Source organism: Stegodyphus dumicola, chromosome X1, assembly GCF_044657685.1.
Source record: "Stegodyphus dumicola isolate Sdum_Otavi_A_Nest chromosome X1, ASM4465768v1".
Taxonomy (NCBI): Eukaryota; Metazoa; Arthropoda; class Arachnida; order Araneae; family Eresidae; genus Stegodyphus; species Stegodyphus dumicola.
Genome location: NC_140780.1, coordinates 110,890,459 through 110,901,500, shown reverse-complemented (window position 1 = coordinate 110,901,500; position 11,042 = coordinate 110,890,459). Strand labels below are relative to the sequence as shown.

The 11,042-nt window shown below is 36.2% G+C and overlaps 1 protein-coding gene across 1 annotated transcript in view; it reads left to right on the top strand.

The window, feature by feature from the left end:
- Positions 1–1,336: 1,336 nt before the first annotated feature.
- Positions 1,337–11,042, top strand: part of LOC118193108 (uncharacterized) — a 159,334-nt gene continuing 149,628 nt past the window's right edge. The window contains exon 1 of the mRNA XM_085808527.1: positions 1,337–1,823. The gene's annotated coding sequence lies outside the window, so the exon portion shown is untranslated. The remainder of the gene's footprint in view (positions 1,824–11,042) is intronic.

The window sequence follows — 11,042 nt, the reverse complement described above, 5'->3', positions numbered from 1 at the left end:
TTAACAAAAAATTTAAGAATTTTGTATCAATTTCTGTGAGTTCACCTTTATCCAATTTGAGTTGTTCCAACTCATGTATTTGTAATTTGTAACTTTCTACGAGCCTCTCCATGGTCGCGCTAAGCCAAAGCAAAACGCAGAGAAATCCAGAAATCCAGCGCCCATAAGGCAGTAGTCCTACACCCCGGAATGGAGCCCTGGCTCGACAGCCTTCTCCACAGACGGATGTGCAGGCGGAAAACACACGAGGTCCCTGACAGTCACCTGAAGTGAAAGCTTGGGGGTACCTACGTGCGTTATAAAATCCAAAAAATTCGCGCAGAACAGAGAAAATTTATCTGAATAATTTAAATCGCGCAGTAAAGCGAAATTTATCGTAATATGGCAAAAAACAAGTAACCAGCAATTAGGCTATTTGGCAAGACACGCGGTATTAAATTTCATAATTAAAACTCAAAAGGCCAAAAATAATCGAAAATAATAAATTAGTGAAAGCGTATCAGCATTTCACAAATCATACAAACCATAAATAGCATTAAAAAATGCTGATGCAGTCAGATAAGCAATGCACGTGTTCGCACAGGCAAACCACGTTGAACGGACGTACTCCAGAGACAGATCGGAAGCAGGCACAATATCAAACGGTGAACCTTCACCCACCAAGTCCCCGCTCAGAAATATGACGCGATCCGATCCGAACAAATATGGCTGGAGTACGAGAAGCTTTGCCACGTGACAAAACAAATGACGTCGAAAGCTCTGTTACGTCTAAATTCTTCTAACCAATAGCAGCGAAGCAGCTCTCACAGCAGGAGGTACGGCGAGTACGTTTTAGGAACATGCAACCCTGCCTCCTTCTACTCTAACCTTCTTGATTCTGACCTCCTTGACATAGAGTCGGTGTTGCAAGAACACGGAGTAAAACAGTCATTATACTCCGTGGACAAGAAATAAGAGGAGTTGCGAGATTTTCTGGTTTGTAAGAATTACTTTCCCGCCGAACCTGCCCTCTCTTTACAACACTTCTAAAAATTGATAAATGTTAAAATGTGTTTTTAATTAGCATTAAGACTTATCTAAATTTTTAAAGTATGCCAATAAATGCTTTAAAAAGAAAGAAAAAATGAAATACTATTTGCATCAAGTACCAGTCTCTTGAAATTACCTATATCAACAATTGCTATAGCCAATAAAAAAAAATGTGTGAATTTCTGTTTTAGTGTATAACAACTTAAATCTGGAGTATTAAGATACTAAAATAAAATAACTTTCTTTCCTCTTTCTCAAACATTTGTATATGAAATGATTCTTTAATAAATTAATATAATATTGTGAATAAAGCAGAAATATCACTTATTAAAGGAAAAAGTTAAAAGTATACCCAACAGGTTACTATTAAAACATAAACAAATCGTTGAAAGTATGGCACAAACATCATTTTTTAAAGTTTAATTTTATGCTCATGCATTTAGATTTCGACCTATTTCTTAATAATTTTCTGTATTAAGAATATCCTCTATGCTCTATGTTGGTTTTTGTTCCTCCCCCCCCCCAGGTGAAGATCTTCTGCGAATAACAACTTGATTAGTGATTAGAGAGTTAGAATGCGTAAATGGAGGTTATGGTGATTGAAGTGAACTGGTTTTGTTTTCTTCTTGTGTAATGTGTTAGTGTAAATTTATTTAGTGTAAGTTTATTCAGAAGTTTAGTTCAAGCAGAGATTTTTTTTTAAATGATTTTATTGGAAAGTAAATACTGACTGAAATGTAGCTGGAGATCATGTTTATTATTTCAATGATCTGATTCTCGTCTGTAGATTATAAGTAAGTAGTTTTGTAGATTGACTGGTTAAATTGTTATTTTTTACTGCATATTATCCATCAGACTATTTGCAAGTGTCCCTACTGATAATACTGTTGATCTTTATTCTAGTGTAAATTATTTGGTGTACTTTAACGTTTTGAAGAGTATAATAACATTTTGGAGACTATAGTAACATTTTGCATTTTATTTGCACAAAATTTCTTTGACATCATACGCCTTTTTTTAATTTAATAATTTGTCATATATGAATTTTCCATTTTTCATACGTTAGGCGAGTCGATAAGTGTGTGAAGAAAAGAAAAAGGATTTTATCGGTTTTCACTTTCAAGTAAACCATGGGAAATCCAATGTTTCAAGCTCCTTGTATCTGTAAGCAGTTGAGGTGATATAAAAGGTAAATGATGAAAAAAAATGGGGAAATTAATTAAAATATGGATTTTATACCCTTTATAACCGAAGAGTGGATAGATTTTTGACATTTATAAGTGTAAACTTGGGGCAGTTAGTTGCCCCATTGTAGAAACAATATCATAATTCAAGTATGGGGAGGGGATGAATTGTTTAGGCTGTATGAAAATGTTTTCTCTAATCTTCAGATAATGAAGTGCCAAATTTTAAGAAGTAGTGTTGTGCATATTCTCTAAGTGTGTTCTTTGTTTAATATGTGAAACTTCTGAAGAAATAGACTTGTTTCTACATTGCAAATTAAAATCATAATGTTTGTTAACTGATGGCAGTGAGTTTTTATTGCTTATGGTGATGTGCTGTCTTTTTAGAAAAATTCAGTAAATAAGTGGAAATGCAACGTAATAAAGTAATGCTTTATGTGTAGCCATATGTGATTTCATATTTCAGTGTAATCCAAAACTGTTGTAATAGCTTCGAACATAAATTGTGAAATTATTTGTTTAGGTCATGTTGGATCTATTTCCACCCCTCCTCCTTATTCGTACATCAGTCTGTTGCTTTTACTCTGTAATTACATAATAGTTTTGGTATCTCATTTAGTTTCTTTAGGTATGAGCTTTTATTTATTGCTTTTTAAATGCTGAAGCTAATGTTGTTGAGTTTTTATGCATCTGGCAAAACAACTGTCAAGTATCTGTACATTTTAAAGTGGGTTTGGCCAATAAGGAGTATAAAAAAATATCTACCTAATTTAACTCATTTATAAAAATTGAATTGGAACATCTTGAGTATATGACCCCATTGGCGATTTTTTGGCTTAGAGACCGAAAAATGTTGCCAAGCCATGAAAAAGCAGTTTAAATTGAAATTACAAGTTAGAAAGCACGTTTTAACCAGGGGGGGGGGAATTGAATGTATGTTTAAATAGCAAAATTGAAAGTACTTAAGTAAGTGGAGGCGTATTTTAAGGAGTAATATTGAAAATACAAGTTTAACCCGGGAAAAGCAGTTAAAATTGAAAATACAAGTTAGAATGCAGGTTTTAACCAAAAAAATTTTAAATACAAATTTAGAGTATATGTCTAAACAGTAAAACTGAAAATAAATAAATACATGGAGGCATATTTTAAGCAGTCATGTTGAAAATACAAGTTTTCAGGCTAAAAATATATTTACAGGTACCCTTGGCGAAAATTGGAGATTTCTGGCAGTACATGGATACCGAGTTTGTGTAGTTTGACTTGTTATTTTGTCTTCGTGTCGGCGCTACACAAAGACAAAATAACAAGTCACAGAATTGTACAAACTCTGTATCCATGTACATATCAACCTACTTTTACTTAAAAAAAAAAAAAAAATCAGAGAATTGCACAAACTTGGCATTAAGCACTCCATTGAGTTTTTTCATGCACACGTCGATTTATTTTCACTTAAAAAGTCAAAGAGGCACCCGATTCTACTGTAAAGCCAAACAAAAAATACATAATCTCAATAAACTGAATTTTAAATCAAACAATAAAATAGCATAAAAAAGGAAATTCATCTTATGCATCGAAGCCCTACACAAAGCAAATATCCATTTACCTTATTTAGAAATTTCCGAGTCTTTCAGACTGTGGCTCATAAAATTCCTTAACAGCATCCAAAAACTTTTTAAAATGATGTGAACTAGAATCCGTATATCAGCGCTACCGCATGAATTCACAAAAGTAAGAGTCGAAAATATCCTCCGGCGTTCAACCATACGCATTTCCTTTCTACAAACAGGATACTTATAATGGCTACGAGTAAACCTTCATTTACATGCCAATCAAGTAATGCACTTTTCCCCTTTCGTTTTAAATCGTACGGAAATTCAAATTAATATTGCAACATTCGGCCTTTTTGCCATCTAAACCACAAAACAAGCAATATACTTCCTAACTATCACACACCACAAGCCCTTGTAAATCTTTTCCCTGTCATTCAAAATTTACGGCAGCACGCAATTGATTACATCATAATAGGGTTTCCATAGCATTCAACTACTCAGGTAACCATAAATGAAACAACAAGTTGGCAAAAATAAACAACTTGTTTATAAATGAAACAACAACTTGGTGATAATACAGGGGGCACAGAAAAGAACGGACTTCATGCCCACAAAATCATGGACTACTTGTGTTGAAAACTTAAGGTAAAATTAACAATAAATTTAAAAGATAAAGTTTCACAATTTAACGTAACAGACTGACTCGGCAACCTACTGGGTGATAGACTAACTTAACAGCCAGAATGCGTAGCTGCTACAACTAAATCGCCAGAATGCTAAGTTTACAGCTGGAGGACAAAATAGCAAACGTACATTACACTAGCTAAATCAGAGTCTAAACTATTCATTTCCAACCATTTAAATACTATCTTCCACCCGCTTAATTAGCATTCTTGCGAGGAAATATGAGGGAAAATAGAGAATTGAGGAAAGATATCAAAATTAAAATAACTGGTTAATAAACTAAGGGAAATCCTGCAAGGATGGCCATCTTCTGTAATCAAGGACCTGTTAAAAGAAGCTATTTCTGAAAATCCACGTTAGTAGTAGGAATGCATTCAGGAAGTATCAGACTGATTAAATATTCCAAACAGTACAGTATGTGATCATTTGGGAAAAAAAAAGAAAAAAAAAAAAACTGGTACATAAAGTGCTACAACTTGTGGATACCTGTATTTTAACATAAGCAAAATAGCTCGAGTGTTGGCGTGTGATTCTTTGCTAAAACAAAATAAAGGAACTTCTTTTTTAAAAAAGCTTATTACTGGATGATAAGAATTGGATGCCGTACAAGAAAAAGTTCATGGACTAAGCCAAAAAGTAAGGATTTTTGTACGGTAGAACAGCAAAGGAACTGAAACCTATAAATTGTTGTCACGAAATCTGATAATAAATGTGAAAAAATGCTCTTTCCAAATACTAGTTTTAAAAGAAGAAATCCAAACATAGCACCTAGAACTAACCAGTAGTCGTGTCATCCAGCGTCATAATAATCGGCCTCAAATTTTGATCATTGTCAAACTTGTTGAGTGACTGGGATATTTTGTCCCTCCCCATCAATATTCACTAGATATTTCTCTTTTATATTTTCATCTGTTCAGGCCACTTCAGAATTCTCTAAATGAACCGTAGTTCACTTCTTTGGAGATTTTCAAATAACACCTTGATAACTTCTTTACGGATAAACCTAAAGTCTTTTCTAAAAAATCTTATGTGGCCAGCTGACCTTCCATCAGTTTCATCTGAAGTAGGAATAAGTTTTAAGTATAAAGTATCATTTTCAGTTGATTACTAATAAACAATATCTAATTTGTTTTAATAAACAGAAAAGTCTGTAACAGGAAATTTGGATTATATTTTATTGGGTATAATTTGCCATGTGTAAAATTTGGTTTTGCTAAATTTAGATTAACGTAATCAAATGTTTATCCTCTTCTTTTTATTAAAAATTGTATTTTACTGGCAGTTGAATAACATTTAATTTATTTGTTTTTTAATTAAAGAAAATTAAATTTTAATAATATACTTAAAATAAATAACGGTACTATTCCGTTTTGAGGGCCATAAAAAATTGCCAAACTATTGTTGATGCCACTGCTTCCAAAAATAATTGCGGCAACCCTAACACAAGAAAGGAAGTATAATAGTGTTACGAAATGTCCAGGCGCGGTAAGAGAGCTTCCCTACAAAGCAGTCTCAGGGTTGCCAAAAAATGACAAGGGAAAGCAGGGTAGCCGTATTTGGCGAGAAATTGCCCATTTGGTGACAAAATTGCCGATATACCATGGACGGAAGGAGAACCTTCTGGAACGAATTCTTACCGGTTTAGCCCAGAATGTTCTTGAACACCAGTCAAAAGCTGTATAAACCCTGCTGGTTGCCAGTCAGTGTGTCTCAGAGAGTGTGCTTCATCGAGAGGGTGAGTGGTGTGCCTCGTCTAGAGTGTGAGTTAGTATCGAGTGTGCCTCGTCTAGCGAGCTGTGCGGAGTCAATCAAGTTGACAGCCGGGCAACGAGTGCCGAGTGGGTCGCTGAGTGCACTGAAGGACTCTCTTAGTGTATCGTGGTTAGTGCATCATCGAGAGAGCATGTTGAGCTCCGGGAAGGACTGAACCAAAGAGTCGGGAGCTGTGCTGTGTCATCGAGTGCATTGTGTATTGATCGAGTTGTAGCGTGGAGAGTCTCAAGAGTACGTGGAGTTCCGAGAACGACCAAGCAGAGTCAGGAGCTGTACTCTTGTGTTTTGCAGGAAGCTGTCTCCACCGTTATTGCCTGACAGTGTGTTGCTGATTGTTCCAGTGTATTTATAGTATTTCATCGACGACTGTAAAGCGTGTTTTGGAGCTGTCGTGACAATACTGGCCAATAAAGTGTGTTTCGATACTTCTTCATCAAGTGTCGTCATTATTCACTCCAAATCAACACAAAACCCGTACGAACGTGAAGGAAGAAAATAATGTAACAACTGGTGTCAGAAGAATAAGAAAAAATGCAACAATTGGTGTCAGAAGTGGGATTTGCGAGTGAATGCCAGTAACCCGCCTGCAGAGGAAAGCCATGGCGGAGGAACCAAAGACTTAGATGGACTTCTTCGCCAAGATAAAAGCCGGATGAAGTGATATTTCTGATTTATTCACATTATTATCATAATTTATTAAAGAATTATTTCATATACAATTTAAGAGATAGAAAAGAAAGTTTTTTTATTTTAATATGCTTAAATACTTCAGATTTAAGTTGAAATACACTAAAACACAAATTCACAAATATAAGCAATAATTATCTAAAAAATAGTCACAGGTTGCATTTTCTTAAAATGAAAGTTTTAAATTTATCCTTATCAGAGCCAACAAAAAAGAAAATAAATATTGTTACGAAATGTAAAGGCGCGTTGAGATGGCTTTCCCGCAAAGCAGTTTCAGGATTGCCCTATTTGGCGAGAAATCGCCCATTTGGCGACAAAATTGGCAATATACCATGGACGGTTTGAGAACCTTCTGAAATGAGTTCTTACTGGTTTAGCTCAAAATGTTCCTGAACACAAGCCGAAAGCTATGTAAACCTTGCTGGTCCACAGTCTGTAGTAGCATCAAGAGTGTGCGTCTCTCATCGAGTGAGTGTGTCTCGTCTAGCGAGTCAATTCCTGCGGAAGCGATCGCATTGACAGCCGGCCGAGTGGGTCGTCGAGTGCACCAAAAGAGTCTCGTAGAGCATCACGGTTAGTGCATCGTCGAGAGAGCGTGTTAAGCTCCGGAAACGACTGGACCGAAAGTCAGGAGATGTGCTCTGTGTGTCGTCGAGTGCATTGCGAGTTGTAGCGTGGAGAGTCTCTAGAGTATGTGGAGTTCCGAGAACGACCAAGCAGAGTTGGGAGCTGTACTCCGGAAAGCAGAGTCGGGTGCTTTGCAGGAAGCTTGTCTCAACTATTATTGCCTAACAGTGTGAAGGCTGTGTCGCTGATTGTTCCAGCGTGTTTGTAGTAGTTCATAGACGACTGTAAAACGTGTTTTGGAGCTGATCTGACAATACTGACTAATAAAGTGTGTTTCGATACTTCATCAAGTGTCATCGTTATTCACTCCAAATCCACACGAACCCGTATCTTAACGTTAAGAAGGAAGAAAATAACGTAACAACTGGTGTCAGGAGTGGGGTTTGAGGGTGAATGCCATTGACAAGACCAATGGAAGATCTATTAAGAGAACTCGTGACTGCCTTTGCTGAATTCCAAGAAAAGATGGAATCTGGGTACGATGAGATAAAAGCTGGATATAAAGAGATGACAGCTGAGATCAAAGCTGGACTAGAAGAGAAGAAAGGCCGACAAGAAGAGATAATGGCGTCCAAGAAAAGGTGCGAGAGGAACTCCAACAGGCAAAAGTGGAGCTTACAGAAGAAAATGGAGCCATAAAAGACGATGTGGATATGAAGGAAGTAGCTAATGAACTGTCTGAGAAGGATCAAGAAATGAAGGATGAAACATTTAATGGGATTAAAGAAGCAGAACGAAAACATGAAGAAATAAAAGATGCGAAAGAAGCTTTTGATTCTCAAGTGCCTGAATTGGAAGTGGAAGAAAGTGAAAATGCGACTGTTAAGTTCGTCGAAACTGATAGTGAAATTACGAAGTTGCAGTTAGCAAGAATTGAACTATCTGAAAATGCGTGTGATGCAGAGATGGAAGAAGCTGACGCGAAGTTTATGCAGAGTGCACCAGTATTGCAAGAAGATTCTCCCATTTCACAAACTGAGTATGTGTCTCCTAATACAAGTTGTATAGACACGAACTTGATTTTAAGCGAGAATACTTGTGTTTGTGAAGAATCGGGTTTCGTTAGCGACTCTAATGCAAACATTGGAACTGGTTTTCAGGAAATAGAGGAAAATGAGCATGTACCAATTGCTGAAAATAACGAGATAAACTGTACGCATGCTGCGAATGAACTACAGAGTGGTGAACGCACTGTTTTACACCTCCCTGTGGATGAAAAGTCTGAAAGGACTATATCTTCAGACTGTGATATCCAAAACAGAAATGCATCTGAGAACTGCAGTGGAAAAGTTGACACGGGTATAAATAATGAAAAGACTGAGACTGAAATTCATTCAGAATTTTAATTTGTATTATTTGAAATTGTGATGTGTTTAATTTGTGTATATAACTTGTATATAGTGTAAATATTTGTTTCTTTAGTTATGTTATTAATTTGTTTTATTATGTTTTGTTTGTATCGAATTTGACTTCTGACCAAAGGTTGTACTGTCCGGGACGTGCAGTCCTTGGGAGGGGGCAGTGTTACGAGATGTCCAAGTGCAGTAAGAGAGCTTCCCCGCAAAGCACTTTTAGTGTTGCCATAAAATGGCAAGGGAAAGCAGTGTAGCCACATTTTGCGAGAAATCGTCCATTTAGCGACAAAATTGGCGATATAGCATGGACGGCAGGAGAACCATCTGGAATGAATTCTTACCGGTTTAGCCCAGAATGTTCTTGAACACCAGTCAAAAGCTATATAAACCCTGCTGGTCGGCAGTCAGTGTGTCTCAGAGAGTGTGCTTCATCGAGAGGGCGAGTGTGTGTGCCTTGTCTAGAGTACGAGTTGGTATTGAGTGTGTCTCGGAGAGTGTGCCTTGTCTATGCGGAGTCTATCAAGTTGACAGCCGGGCAACGAGTGCCGATTGGGTCGCTGAGTGCACCAAAGGACTCTCTTAGTGTATCGCGGTTAGTGCATCGTCGAAAGAGCGTGTTGAGCTCTGGGAATGACTGAACCAAAGAGTCGGGAGCTGTGCTCGTGTGTTGTCGAGTGCATCACGAGTTGTAGCGAGGAGAGTCTCGAGAGTACTTGGAGTTCCGAGAACGACCAAGCAGACTCGGGAGCTGTACTCTGGTGCTTTGCAGGAAGCTGTCTCCACCGTTATTGCCTGACAGTGTTAAGGCTGTGTCGCTGATTGTTCCAGCTTATTTATAGTAGTTCATCGACGACCGTAAAATGTATTTTGGAGCTGTCCTGACAATACTGGCCAATAAAGTGTGTTTCAATACTTCTTCATCAAGTGTCGTCGTTATTCACTCCAAATCCACATGAGCCCCATACGAACGTGAAGGAAGAAAATAACGTAACAACTGGTGTCAGAAGAATAAGAAAAAATGCAACAATAGTAAATAACTATCTAAAAGATTATTGGGTACTTTTCCGTTTCGCCGGCGCAAATTTCGTCAAGCAGACCTTATTAGCGACAACATACAGTATACACATAAAAAAATTTAACAAATGTTAGTTCTAAGATTTTTTTTTTTAAAATTTTAAAGACATAAACATTTTAATGTTGTTTAAAATTTTGTAAAAAACCAGTAAATAAAGATGATAAATTTGTAAAGAGACATTAATTTAAGAATTTACTTTGCTATCATGTCTCATCATCCTGATTCGCCGGCGCGGAATGAACTGGAAGTTGATCTGTCAGCGCTATTCTTATCTTCAGGGCAGATGTTTTTATTTTATTCGGCGTATAATTCCATATTAAATGTAGTATTTCATCTCGATGTACTCCGTCTTTGATATGATTTAAATCAAATTCCTCGTCATTATAAATATCACGAATACACATCAAATAGTTTTCTGGTTGCAATTTTCTAATTTCGAATATTCGTAATGTATGCTTTACGCATGTGCACATTGAAAGAAATGTTTAATAAAGTAAACAAATAAAGTTTTTTTTTGTAAATTTTGATACCTTTTAGATCATAATTGCTTTTTATTTCTTAAATTACGGTTTCATATTTTTAATTTTATAATTTCTGCATGCCATCTTATCAGATTTAAACTGATGATCTATAATAATAATAAAAAAAAAAAAACGATAATCCAGAATTGCCGAAGTCCCGACGAGTCCGAATTAAAGACTTTTGACTGTACTGGTTTTAAGTACCAAATGTGAAGTTTTTGTTTATATCATATGTTTTTTTTTATGAAAAAACCCAAATTACATTTTAGCAATTCTTTTACAATGCAAGCCAGACTTTCCCAGCAACCTCCATAAATTTCCAAATTATTTTATATGTGAAGGTTTCTCTAGAAATTTTGACTGGATTTAATTTACAATTAATGATTGATTCACAGTCACAGATCACCACTTTCAGTTCTTTCTGAATGAATGCAGATTCATCTAAAGTACATTTTAGCAATTCTTCAGACTTTCTCTGCAACCTCCATAAATTTCCAAATTATTTGATATGTGAAGGTTTCTCTAAAAATTTTGACTGTATTTAATTTAGAAAGATC